At 29.9% G+C, this 13051-nt stretch overlaps 2 long non-coding RNA genes across 2 annotated transcripts; both read left to right on the forward strand.

Annotated features, from left to right (window-relative positions):
- The first annotated feature begins 2843 nt into the window (after positions 1-2843).
- Positions 2844-3480, forward strand: LOC139495999 (uncharacterized). The gene is made up of 2 exons (XR_011657523.1): positions 2844-2948; positions 3282-3480. It is a non-coding gene; the product is annotated as an uncharacterized lncRNA (long non-coding RNA).
- A 6160-nt stretch (positions 3481-9640) lies between these two features.
- On the forward strand, positions 9641-11019 carry LOC139495951 (uncharacterized). Its single transcript, XR_011657509.1, has 3 exons — positions 9641-10039; positions 10206-10329; positions 10797-11019. It is a non-coding gene; the product is annotated as an uncharacterized lncRNA (long non-coding RNA).
- Positions 11020-13051: the final 2032 nt, after the last annotated feature.

Raw genomic sequence — 13051 nt, forward strand, 5'->3', positions numbered from 1 at the left:
AATAGCAATGGAAATATGCAACTTCTAGATTTTTTTTGATTTTTTTTCTATGACAAGTTCTAAAAAGGTTGACGTATTAAAAAGAGTTATGCCCTTAAGAAGTATTATTTATGTTTAGAAAATATTCTGTGAGCTGAACATATACACGTATCTCTGGGTTTTTTTTTGTTGCTGTCCTTGAGTAACGTTTCAAAGAAACAACGTTTTAGTTTGACTTGAGAGTTGAGAAACTATGATAATGGCAAAAGACAAGCAAAAATTCTGAATCACTGAATATAGACCATCAAACAGAGCTGTCCCTTCTGCCAAAACAAATCTCAATTTTTCGGAAAACATTTGAAATACTCTGTAGAGCCTCCAGGATTTTCTGGATGATTACTTGGACATGTCTTCCCATTTGAAAATTTCTGTATTCGGTCTTGTCTTTCATGTACTGTCAAAATATTAATTTACATGTATATATATAAGAATTGCACTTCCAATTTTCATCAGGACGCAAAAATGAGCCAACTTGACCGTTCTGTGTTGAAGGCCGTATTGTAAAATAATACTGCTTACTTTAACTTCATTGTCTTGGATGGAGAGTTGTCTCATTGGCACTCGTACCACATCTTCTTATTTGTGTACTAGTTTTGTACCCATGTTGTTTTTGTATCAGGGTTACATGTCTACTAACCTCTAGTTTTCAACTTTATTATTATTTATTACAACTGTCAAATAACTTTAACATTTACCAAGAAAACTAAACATTGACCAATGCACCATGCCAGACAGACAGACATGTACAGTTAACAATTCTTCCGTACAACAAATAGAGTTGACCTATTACTTATAAATTAAGAAAAACAGACCAAAACACAAAAACTTGACATTGAGCAATGAACCGTGAAAATGAGGTCATGGGCAAATAAAACCTGCGCGACTGACATCATATCACGTCACGACATAGATCATAAAATATTTCAAAACACCAAATATAATTGACCTATTGCATATAGTATAAGAGAAAAAGACCAAAACTCCAAAACTTAGGTTTGACCACTGAACCATGAAAATGAGGTCAAGGTCTAGACATATAAACTTTACAATTATTCCATACATGAAATATAGCAGTCCTATTGCATACAGTATAAGAAAAATAGACCAAAACACAAAAACTTTACTATAACCACTGAACCATGAAAATGAGGCAAAGGTCAGAAGACACCTGCCAGTTGGACATGTACACCTTACAGTCCATCCATAAACCGAATATAACTAGACCTATTGCTTATGGTACCTGCAATTGACCACCAAAACTTAACTGTGTTCACTGTTCCATTAAATGAGGTCGAGGTCAAGTGAAAACTGTCTGACGGGCACGAGGACCTTGCAAGGTACTCTACGCACATACCAAATATATTATCCTATTACTTATAATAAAAGTAATTTAACATTACAAAAAATCTTTACTTTTTTTTCAAGTACTGATCTGTAGTCACTGAACCATGAAAATGAGATCAAGAACATTTGACATGTGACTGACGGAAACTTCGTAACATGAGGCATCGACTCTCAAGCGTCTCTGTAATGTCTAAATTTTTATTTTGCTTCTTTACATAATAAAACTGACTGCCAAAGGAAGCAAGTTATTTTGTTTGCTTCTTGCACTAAATTATGTTCATGCAAGAAAGGGCATATACAATTATTTAAACCTGATAATTTCTCAATATTAGCCTCAAAGATGTTAAATGCCCACAGAAAGGAATTTAATTGTTTATGTAACTAGATTAAGACAGATTAATGTGTTATATGATAGAACCTGTTCAGCCTATGTAAATAAGTTTTTATTGCTTTCACTTTAATTATAATCAATGTTTAGAACTATTAATAGCAATTGAGCAGTATGATAAGCATCAAACGATACATGTATGTACTAAAATTATGATTAGTGAATTTAATTATAATGAAATGACAAAATCAAATACTGACAACTGATAACTGACCAAAACTTCTACCCTACTTTTAAGCTTTATTACTACAGGATGTGTACTGTTAGAAATGAATTTTAAATTTATTAGTCATGGGGTAGATTTTATATTATGTATTTTCACAATCCAATTAAAAACCTGCATGCAACCTGCAACCCGCAACCTGCAAACTGCAAAATAGCACTTCCCTATGAACACACTTTTAATTTTAGTTACGACCAGTATATACATAACACACTCGGAGAATATCTGCATTTAAAACCTTACTAATATTCATAAACCCATAAAGGCGAACATTCACATGGTTTGAATTGTACCAAGAACATGCAAGTTTTTTCGTTATGTACGATTTACAGGTAAATAAAAAAAACTTTGACTTTAACAGTATCTAATTTGAAACTCAAAGGCGTAAAAAGGAAAGGCATGTGCATACGTCAGTTTACCTACGAAAAAGTAATTTTTTTGGCGAAAAAGGGCCAAAAAATTACTTTATATGACAGTACGTTATCCCTGTGATATAAAAGTAATGTCAGATAGAATAGTTTATATAAAAAAAATCGGGGAACAGATAGGATATTCCATGATTTATGGATATCCATGTTATAACGTTATAGTTGTAACAAGTTCAGAAGGGATGTTCATTACAGCATACCCCTGTAATCTAAACAAGATACACTGATGTATACTTAAAATTATGCATGAAGATACACGTTAAAGAAAAATGAAAATTAAGATAGTTTTTTTCTTTCGTAATACGATTAGGGTTTATATTAACAAATAAACTCATCATAGATACCAGGCCTAATTTTATATATACGCCAGACGCGCGTGTCGTCTACAAAACAATTGAACTATTCCTTTTTTTCTAATTTTCTAGGGTATTTCCCCCGATGGTCAATGGAGACGGAATGTAGATATCCCCTTTGGTGTGATTCATGCGCTTCACACTGTAACGAGAATATTGAGGGAGGAATGTGGGTACGTATGTGTTTCTTATTTTTTTCAAATTACTTAATTTTCTCACCTTTTATCTGGTTCAACTTTTTACAGAAACGTATTTGGCGTTTTTTATTTGTTTATCTTTTTTCGTCTGTAATATGCATGTAATATTTGTCCCTGGACTTCTACTACCATAACTAGAATGTTTTAATGTTTGTGTAAGTACTCAATATCCCATATTAACTATGTTTATCTTTAAATCAAAATCTGAATTTTACAATAGTCATTTTTGGATGGATTGTATATCTGAGTTATTCCCCTTTGTATAAATAATTGACAAATATCAAAATAACATGTTTCGTTTTTCCCCAGATCTCCCCACGATGAGAAGATAAAAAAGCTGGAAAAAAGAATGAAGACTAGAAGCGGAAAAAAGAACCCAAAACTTTATTGAAAAAACTGACTAAAATGCATAGAAAAATAATAGAGGATGTAAATCACGCACTGTATTATACTTCTCGTCATTTCCAAAATGAAGTTCATCGTCTTCAACATTTTCTGATTTTTTTATTTCTCCAACAGAAAAATTATCCTTATTCGTGATGTAATATCCCTCATCATGTAAATCGAAAAATGATTTAGGGGTCATCTTCATATAAGGTTCCCGTTGACCGGATCCAATCTGAGTTTCAGATTTACTATGCTTCATTAATTTATTGTTGGAATTTTCACTCGCATCATTGTTTTGTAAGTCGTTAGAATATAGATAGTATTAAAGTAACTTTGTTATGTAATTTTCAAATAAATTGTATTCCTTATGTTTTAACATTAAATACGAGTATGCCATATGGAATGACTGCTTTAATGAATGATCTAAGAAATGTAGGAAATATGAATTTACATGATCTATCAGATAACTTCATATATTTTGCATGGCCACGTATTAACATAACCGTTGACTTCTGCCACGGCCCTCGGATTAAATGCCAACATACATTTCCTTTGTTCTTGACGTCACACAGGTAATGGGGAGGAAATTGTAATTTCAAGCCGCTGTCTAGTATATAACAAAGAGATCAATATACATTATTTTTATATTATAAAAGGAAATATTTTTAATTTAATTAAGACAAGTACTTAATTTACATACTTGCAAAGAAAGTCAATAGTATTTTAATTGTCACCAAGCCATTATGGTAAACCTCACGTGGTTTATCATGTACCGTAACCATGCAAGTTTTTTGGTAAATCATACATTTTCTACATTTTCTTTGTTCTTGACGTCACATAGGTAAATGAAAAAAAAATTGACATTTCATGTCCCTGTCAAATGATAACAAAGAGATCGACATATAATAAGAACACACTATTAATTTTAGTTACGACCAGTGTATACATAACACACTCGAAGAATATCTACAATTAAAACCTTACTAATGTTCACGAACCCATAAAGGCAGAAGTTCACATGGTTTGAATTGTACTACGAACATGCAAGTATTTTCGTAATGTACGATTTACAGGTAAATAAAAAAACTTTGACGTTAACAGTATCTTATTTGAAACTCAATGGCGTAAAAAATTTAACTAGCGAGTGCTCCAGATTTGATTTAACAATGCAAGTAGCTGACACAAAACAACTACTAAATTATTTTACATCTTTAACACTGGATTTGGCACACAGTTATAACAACAACAACAACAACAATTTTTATTTGTCAATCAAGACGCCCCGAGGAGCAGTACAATTATAGTTTAAATTAAAGTGTACAAATAATTGTGGTGATTTTTTTCATTGAGGTTACAATACATGACACTAAAACTAAAACTATATTATATAAGAGAAGGGAGACAACAAACACAGTATATATTCTCAAAGATAATGAGTGAATGAACACAATCAGTACCGTTTTATAATTAGACGAGCTGTGGACTACTCATGTGTTAATACTTAGTTTTACTTTTAAAATTATATGAAAAATATATGTGTCGGTGGAAGTATTTGTATGAGTAAGAGGACCCAGTACTTCGTGAAATTCTGTTCAGGCGAGTCCTGGGCCATGTTGTAGAGGTAAACGAACCGAAAGTAACAGGACATACAGTCACAAATTTCGTAGAACAAAAGGTCACAAATAAGAGAAATATCTTGAAATATTTACTATCATGCTAAAGAAAAATTTCTTGCACCATGAAGCCATTTAAATGCCAAGCCACTTCGACATTTTGGTTTTTTTAACAATTATTTGATTTACTGTGATATTTTTTACATTTGTGTATGTCTACATGGGTTCTAAACATATCTATGTTTGTTTTCACTTGATCTGTCACATCAATAGTAAGTTCAATACTTGTGGAAAGGTCTGATATTACATCCATATTTTAATAGTTACTTAATCATTTATATCTTGAAAGTCAATTAAAGATTCTGAAAAATTAGCATTTATTTCGACCTCTGTTTTTTCCCCTCCGTTTAAACAGTTTTATAATTCGCTATTATAGCGGAATATTACATGTTGAGTTAAAGGGGTGGCAGAGTTAATCTTAAGTTTTGTAAATAAACATGTTTAAATGCAATTTTCTCGTTTTTAATCCAAAGTAGAATAATAAAAAAAAAAAGAATCAAAGCGCTGTAAGCGCTGAAGGCAGTTAACCAAAAACCAGGCAAACGTAATTATGTGCAGTGGCGGATCCAGAAATTTTCATAAGTGGGGCCCACTGCCTGCCTAACAGGGGACCTGCTCCAGTCATGCTTCAGTGATTCCCTATATAATCAACCAAATTGTTTCTCAAAAATGGAAGGGGAGGCCACTGAAAAACCCTCTAAATCCGCCTCTGATGTGGCATTAAACATTCATATATTGTACATTAATGTTTATCTAATGAATTAATTATTAAGGCAAATAATTTATATGTTATCAAGGTTTCAATAGCAATGAATATATAAATGTATATTTTTTTATGGTGAGTCTGCAGTGGTACAAGTTCGCAATGATTGTGGTTGTTCTAGTTGGTAGTTAACGTTACTACATAAGGGGTCACTTGGGGGTCAATGTATTTCGAAATAATGTTGTCCGTATGTATTTCACAATACTGTAGTGTCCATGTATTACGCAAGGTGTCCATGTGTATTTCGCAATACTGTAAGTATTACACCAGGTGTCCATGTGTATTTCACAATACTGTTAGGTGTCCATGTATTACACAAGGTGTCAATGTGTATATCTCAATACTGTAAGATGTCCATGTATTACACAAGGTATTCATGTGTATTATGCAATACTGTAAGTATGCAGGGACACCAGCTTACCTAATAATGATGGAATTTGTTTTTTTTGTGATGAAATAAATTTCTCCTCCTACATGTATTTATATTTCTGATGTGAATTGTGATATTTCTTAAACATTTATAATAAGTTTATGTATCTATTAAATAGACATTAATACAGGGACACTAGCTTACCTAATAATGATGGACACTACCAATGACTAAACAAAATATATAATGGTGTTAAATATTCATACATCATGACCTATAGAGGGGAGTTGATAGATATATGAATGGTATTTGTAAGGATAGTATGGATGAATAGGTGTCAATATTTGTTAAAATCAAGATATAAAGTTGAATGATCTATAGGTTACTTTGGTATTATATCTTAAAAAAAAGGACTTTGCAAAGTTTATTGAATTTTGTAAACGTTCTATATATAAAAAAAATTGTTAATTCTTATATAATAGTTATGCTTTCTTTGGTCCCTAGAATGATCTATTGAAAATGTATATTCCTGAAAGATATATGGTGTAATTTTGGTCAAATTTTGGAACATATGTTAGATACATAAATATCATTAGATATCAGCAAAATGTAGATAAATTAATAAACAGTCAAATAGATCATAATACAATATAAAGGGAAGGTAGAGAAAGTTCAATAAACTAGTGGTAAGTCCAGATGTTTTTTTCCCAATGACATGTAATAACAAGGTGACCTAGTATTAAATGACCTATAAGATAGGTCATTCATCTTTATATTGTGATCAACTTATAAAATATATTATATATTCATATAAAAACCACAAGGGGCCAAAAAAAAAAGCTTAATATTACAAAATGCACATTGTTGAGAAGGGTACAAAAAGAAAAAAAATAATTTTAAAAAAATAAAAAGATCAAACAAAGAAAGTTTAATATATTAAAAAAAAATACTCATTTGATATTACAGTGAGTTGACTGTTAGTGTTGCTCTCCACCAATTGCAACTCATTCAAAATTTTGACCAAATTGCAATTTGTTTTATTAAACCAAATTGTTCAACTGGTCAGAATATTGAACAAATTGTTCAGTCAAAATGTGAAAGTGCAAGGTGATAAAATAAAACATACTTACAATCCTATAAGACTTTAACTCCACTTTAATGATGTTGTGACAAAATTAGTTTATCAGTTTGTATAGTTATATTATAGCCATTTCCATGCTGAAGGGGAACTGTTTATTTTGAATTGCTATAAAATTGTCCAAACTAAGCTTTCATATAGTTTTTCTTTCTAAAAGTATTCTATATTTTTAAGAATCAGATATCATTGTCGAGCCTGCAACTTTTGTTGCAGAAAGCTCGACATAGGGATAGTGATCCGGCGGCGGCGGTGTAAGCTAACTTCTTAAAAGCTTTATATTTTAGAAGGTGGAAGACCTGGATGCTTCATACTTTGTATATAGATGCCTCATCTTACGAAGTTTCCGTCAGTCACATGTCCAATGTCCTTGACCTCATTTTCATGGTTCAGTGACCACTTGAAAAAAAAGTTCAAATTTTTTGTAATGTTGAATTCTCTCTTATTATAAGTAATAGGATAACTATATTTGATATGTGCGTACCTTGCAAGGTCCTCATGTCTGTCAGACAGTTTTCACTTGACCTCGACCTCATTTCATGGATCAGTGAACAAGGTTAAGTTTTGGTGGTCAAGTCCATATCTCAGATACTATAAGCAATAAGGCTAGTATATTCGGTGTATGGAAGGACTGTAAGGTGTACATGTCCAACTGGCAGGTGTCATCTGACCTTGACCTCATTTTCATGGTTCAGTGGTTATAGTTAAATTTTTGTGTTTTGGTCTGTTTTTTTCATACTTTATGCAATAGGTCTACTATATTTGTTGTATGGATTGATTGTAAGGTGTACATGTCTAGCGGGCAGATGTCATGTCACCTTGACCTCATTTTCATGGTTCAGTGGTCAAAGTTAAGTTTTTGAGTTTTGGTCTTTTTATCTAATACTATATGCCATAGGTCAACTATATTTGGTGTATGGAAATATTTTATGATCTTTATGTCAGTAGCGCAGGTTTCTTTTGACCCTGACCTTATTTTCTCGGTTCATTGCACAGTGTTAAGTTTTTGTGTTTTGGTCTATTTTTCTTAAACTATAAGTAATAGGTCAACTATATATGTTGTATAGAAGCATTGCTAGCTGTACATGTCTGCCTGGCATGGTTCATCTGACCTTGACCTCATTTTCATGGTTCATTGGTCTTTGTTTAGTTATCTTGGTTAATGTTAAGTTTATGAGACAGTTGTAATAAAGCTTTATACTTAGGACTATCTACATAATATCAATGATTAGTATAGAAGGCGAGACATTTCAGTGTGTGCACTCTTGTTTTAAATAAAACATCATATATTCAGTAAAATATGTGTGAAATAACAATATGCTATTGATATATTTTCAGGGGAGATAACCAATAATATTATTCTTTTGAATAAAGACTTTTTGAAAGAAAAGTTATTATCTCCCCCATGGAAACTTCCTACAAACATATATTGCAATTTTACACATATTTTACTGAATATGAAATGTTTTAATTCACATAATGTCTAATTCTTATAAATATAGAATACTTTTAGAAAAAAGATAAGCATGTAAGCTTATTGACCTCAGCCAGAAAACAGCTTGAATTATGTCTCTATTTTTTCACCTTTTACAGTGAGTTGACTGTTAGTGTTGCTCTCCACCAATTGCAATTCATTCAAAATTTTGACCAAATTGCAATTTGTTTTATAAAATCAAATTGTTCAACTGGTCAGAAATTTGAACCTACTGCTGTCCAAACTAAGCTTTCATATAGTTTTTCTTTCTAAAAGTATTCTATATTTATAAGAATCAGACATTATGTGAATTAAAACATTTCATATTCAGTATAATATATGTAAAATTGCAATATATGTTTGTAGGAAGTTTCCATGGGGGAGATAATAACTTTTCTTTCAAAAAGTCTTTATTCAAAAGAATAATATTTTAGGTTATCTCCCCTGAAAACTTTCACACATATTTTACTGAATATATGATGTTTATTTAAAATGATATCTGATTCTTATAAATATAGAATACTTTTATAAAGAAAAACTATATGAAAGCTTAGTTTGGACAATTTAATAGCAATTCAAAACAAACAGTTCCCCTTCAGCATGAAAATGAATACAATATAACTATACAAACTGATAAACTAATTTTGTCACAACATCATTTAAGTGGAGTAAAAGTCTTATAGGATTGTAAGTATGTTTTATTTTATCACCTTGCACTTTCATGACTTGGCTGTGGTTTTCTACAGCAGTTGGTTCAAATTTCTAACCAGTTGAACAATTTTATAAAACAAATTGCAATTTGGTCAAAATTTTAAATGAATTGCAATTGGTGGAGAGCAACACTAACAGTCAACTCACTGTATGATAAATTGTTTTTTGGAAGGAGATTCTAGAGAAAAAAATAGAAGTAAATAGGGCATACGGTTAGCATTATAAAAGGGAAAAAAATTATTTTGATTCTTATTACAAAAATTTGGATCTACTACTGAGATAAAATAAGAAATCGAAATGACAGAAAAACAAGTCAAAATGTGAGTATGATAAATATTGAGATAAATATTTTTGAATAGTTTTAATAAAAAAAACATACATTTTCTTTATATTTTTTTAATAGATTAGAGCAATACATATTTCATATACCTCCTCCCCTACACAAAAAAGAGAAAGATTTAATATATAACTGTTATTTTCAGATCTGAAAATGTAAAACAAAGACTATCAGAATATTTATTATATTGCAAAAGGGAAAACAACCAACGCTTCGTGTAAGTATAAGTCACATTGCTGAATTTATTTACTATGTAATCAAACACCAATTTATTCAAATAATTGTTGTACATGTTATGTTTAAAAAAACTGAGAAATTTATCAAACACTTTGACAGGTTTGTAGAATGATTATTATGCTAATGATTTTTTTTGATTTTTTCAGAAATAATAGGAATTTGATTTTACTGTCAGAGAACAGAAAAAGAACTCAAGAGGAAAAGAAAAATGACAATGAACATATAGACAAAAGACAAAAGAACGACTCAAAATGGACAAGAAGACAAAGGGTAAGTGCATTTGACATTAAATCTAATTCCTGTAAATTTGTTCAGTTTTATGTGTGATCACATATCAATAATGATGAAGATAACAAAATTATTTTTATGAAAAAACACCAACAGACATCACATGGACAAACAAAATTATTTCCATGAAAAAAAAACCAACAGACAACACATCTACAAATATTAAATGTAATTAACTAAATTATTTTTCTTTTTTTTTTTGTAATTGATGTACAATTTCCTTGGGAAAAAAATGTTTAGTATTATGTGTGATAAAAATAAATTCTAATGATTTGACAACTGAACATGCTCATGAAAAAAAACAACAGAATATTTTCATAAAAAAACCTAATAATTTGACAACTGAAAATGTCCATGAAAAAAACCAACAGAATATTTTCATAAAAAAACATCAGACATCACATTGACAAGCAATGTATTAACCATATTATTTTTTTTTGTAATTGAAGGACAAACACCTCATTATTTAGCAATAAACAAAAGGAAAGGACAAACACCTCATTATTTAGCAATAAACAAAAGGAAGAGTTGAGTGCCATGAGACACATAGAAACTATATTAAACACAAAAATTGAGGACATGGCAGCAAAGATTGAATATGAAAATCATGTGCAAGAGAATAGAAGAAAACAATTAAGGAAAGACAGACAGTTAAGGAATATGATACATGACAGATTAAAACTTTGACTGTGTATTTTCCAATGGATTGATTTATTGTGAATAAAAAATGTTTCAAAAAATGTTTTGAAACAGTCCAAGGTATTACAGTATCTAGGTGTATGGTATTATATATTCATTTTCAATTACCAAATATATGTAATCTAGAGGTACACTTTACTATAGGAATGTAGTTGGTTTTTTTTCACACTGTGGACAGACAGACAATTGTATACCATTATGAATCCAGTTATATATTAAAAACATTAGGATTAAAAAGAAGTGATCAAAACAAAAGAATTTTTAATTATTTATTTTATTTAACAGTTATCAAAATATACAACCAATTATAAAATCAAGACGAATATGTAAACAATTGTGAATGACTAGTTATATTAATGACTGTAGCAAGGAATGAATGACTAGTTATATTATTGACTGTAGCAAGGAATGAATGACTAGTTATATTATTGACTGTAGCAAGGAATGTATTACAATAAAGAGTTCAGTAATAAGGAATGATGATTTTGTTCTGTAGTAACATAATTTTAAAAAACATATAAAAAGTATTTGTAAAATCACATAGCTAAATTATAAATAAAAATATTTTCAAAATGATGCATTATCATGAAATACATAAAGGAGTATGAAAATGAGGAAATACATGAGCTCAAAATGAGTTAAAATTATTTATGAGTACCAAAAAAAAATCAAAGAAAGATAAGAGGTAGTCATATTGTCTTTGTAGTATAATGGACTTTACAATAGTAAATGTAATGAACAATACATGACAGAATCAATAAAATTCAAGTAAAATATTAGCATGAGGTACATGTAACCTATCATGGTTGAATCAATAAAATTTATATAAAATGGAAACAGAAGGTAGATATCATAGCCAGATAGCTATGTAGTCATGAGGTAGTAGTACAATTTTACAAAAGGGTGACAGAATAAACATCATTTATTGTTAAAAAATAACAAATATTTATTTTAAAAAAACATGACATATTGAATGAGGGATGACAGTAATGAAAAGGGAAATCAGACATGTCAACAATTGAATAAAGGAGATTGCTTATCAAAGGGAAGCAAATCTAATAAAAATAATTATAAAATAAATTTCTTGTACTGGTAATTTTATGTTAATTTCAATATGATTGTCATGAAATAGGCATATGTGATGTTTATTTAACATTACATAAAAAAAAATTAGTAATAAACAAAAAAAGGCACATTGAGAAAACAAATATTATAATAGATCCTTGTATGATCTTGGCACATTGAGAAAAAAAAAGTATAATTATATGATCCTTATATGGCATGTTTAACTTCAGGTCACAAATCAAGAACAAAAAAAATTATAACAAAAATATCATAATAAAAGGCAATACACAAATCAAGGTAATTAATTCCCTTAATACCACATTATCAATTTAAGAATAAAAAAAATAAACTCAGTAACCATACTGATACATGTACTTGTGGTGTATTGTAGGCAAAAAAACTTGTTTCTGAACACAAAAATGCATGACTTAAAATTCACTATCACTTACATATAATTACATATAAGTGATAGAGTAAAACTCAAATATACACATCAACTAAATATACACAACTTTTTGTTTACTCAGTAACCATACTGATACAAGTTTTTTACATACAATACACAAGAATTACATGTAAATGAACTCAAAAAAGCTTAAAAATACTTGCAGTAAACAAAACAAATGTGGGACTCAAATATACATCAACACAAGCCAAAAAAACCTGTCTGTGTGTAAATTATCTTTTGGGATATTACAAAAGTTTAGTTTAACTTTGGAAAAAAAAGAAATACACATGTAACAATCATATGACCATGCATGACTAAAAAAAATACATTTCATAACCAAACTCAATCAAAGAGCTGAAAGCTCTGAAGAAAAATGACGCCACTGTCTCTAATATTGGGATAGTTTTTATGCAAGTCTTGATTTTCACATACCGTAATTAGTTTAACAATGCAACATGTCTCGTAAGCATATAATTGATATTCGTATATGTG

Source organism: Mytilus edulis, chromosome 11, assembly GCF_963676685.1.
Source record: "Mytilus edulis chromosome 11, xbMytEdul2.2, whole genome shotgun sequence".
NCBI lineage: Eukaryota > Metazoa > Mollusca > Bivalvia > Mytilida > Mytilidae > Mytilus > Mytilus edulis.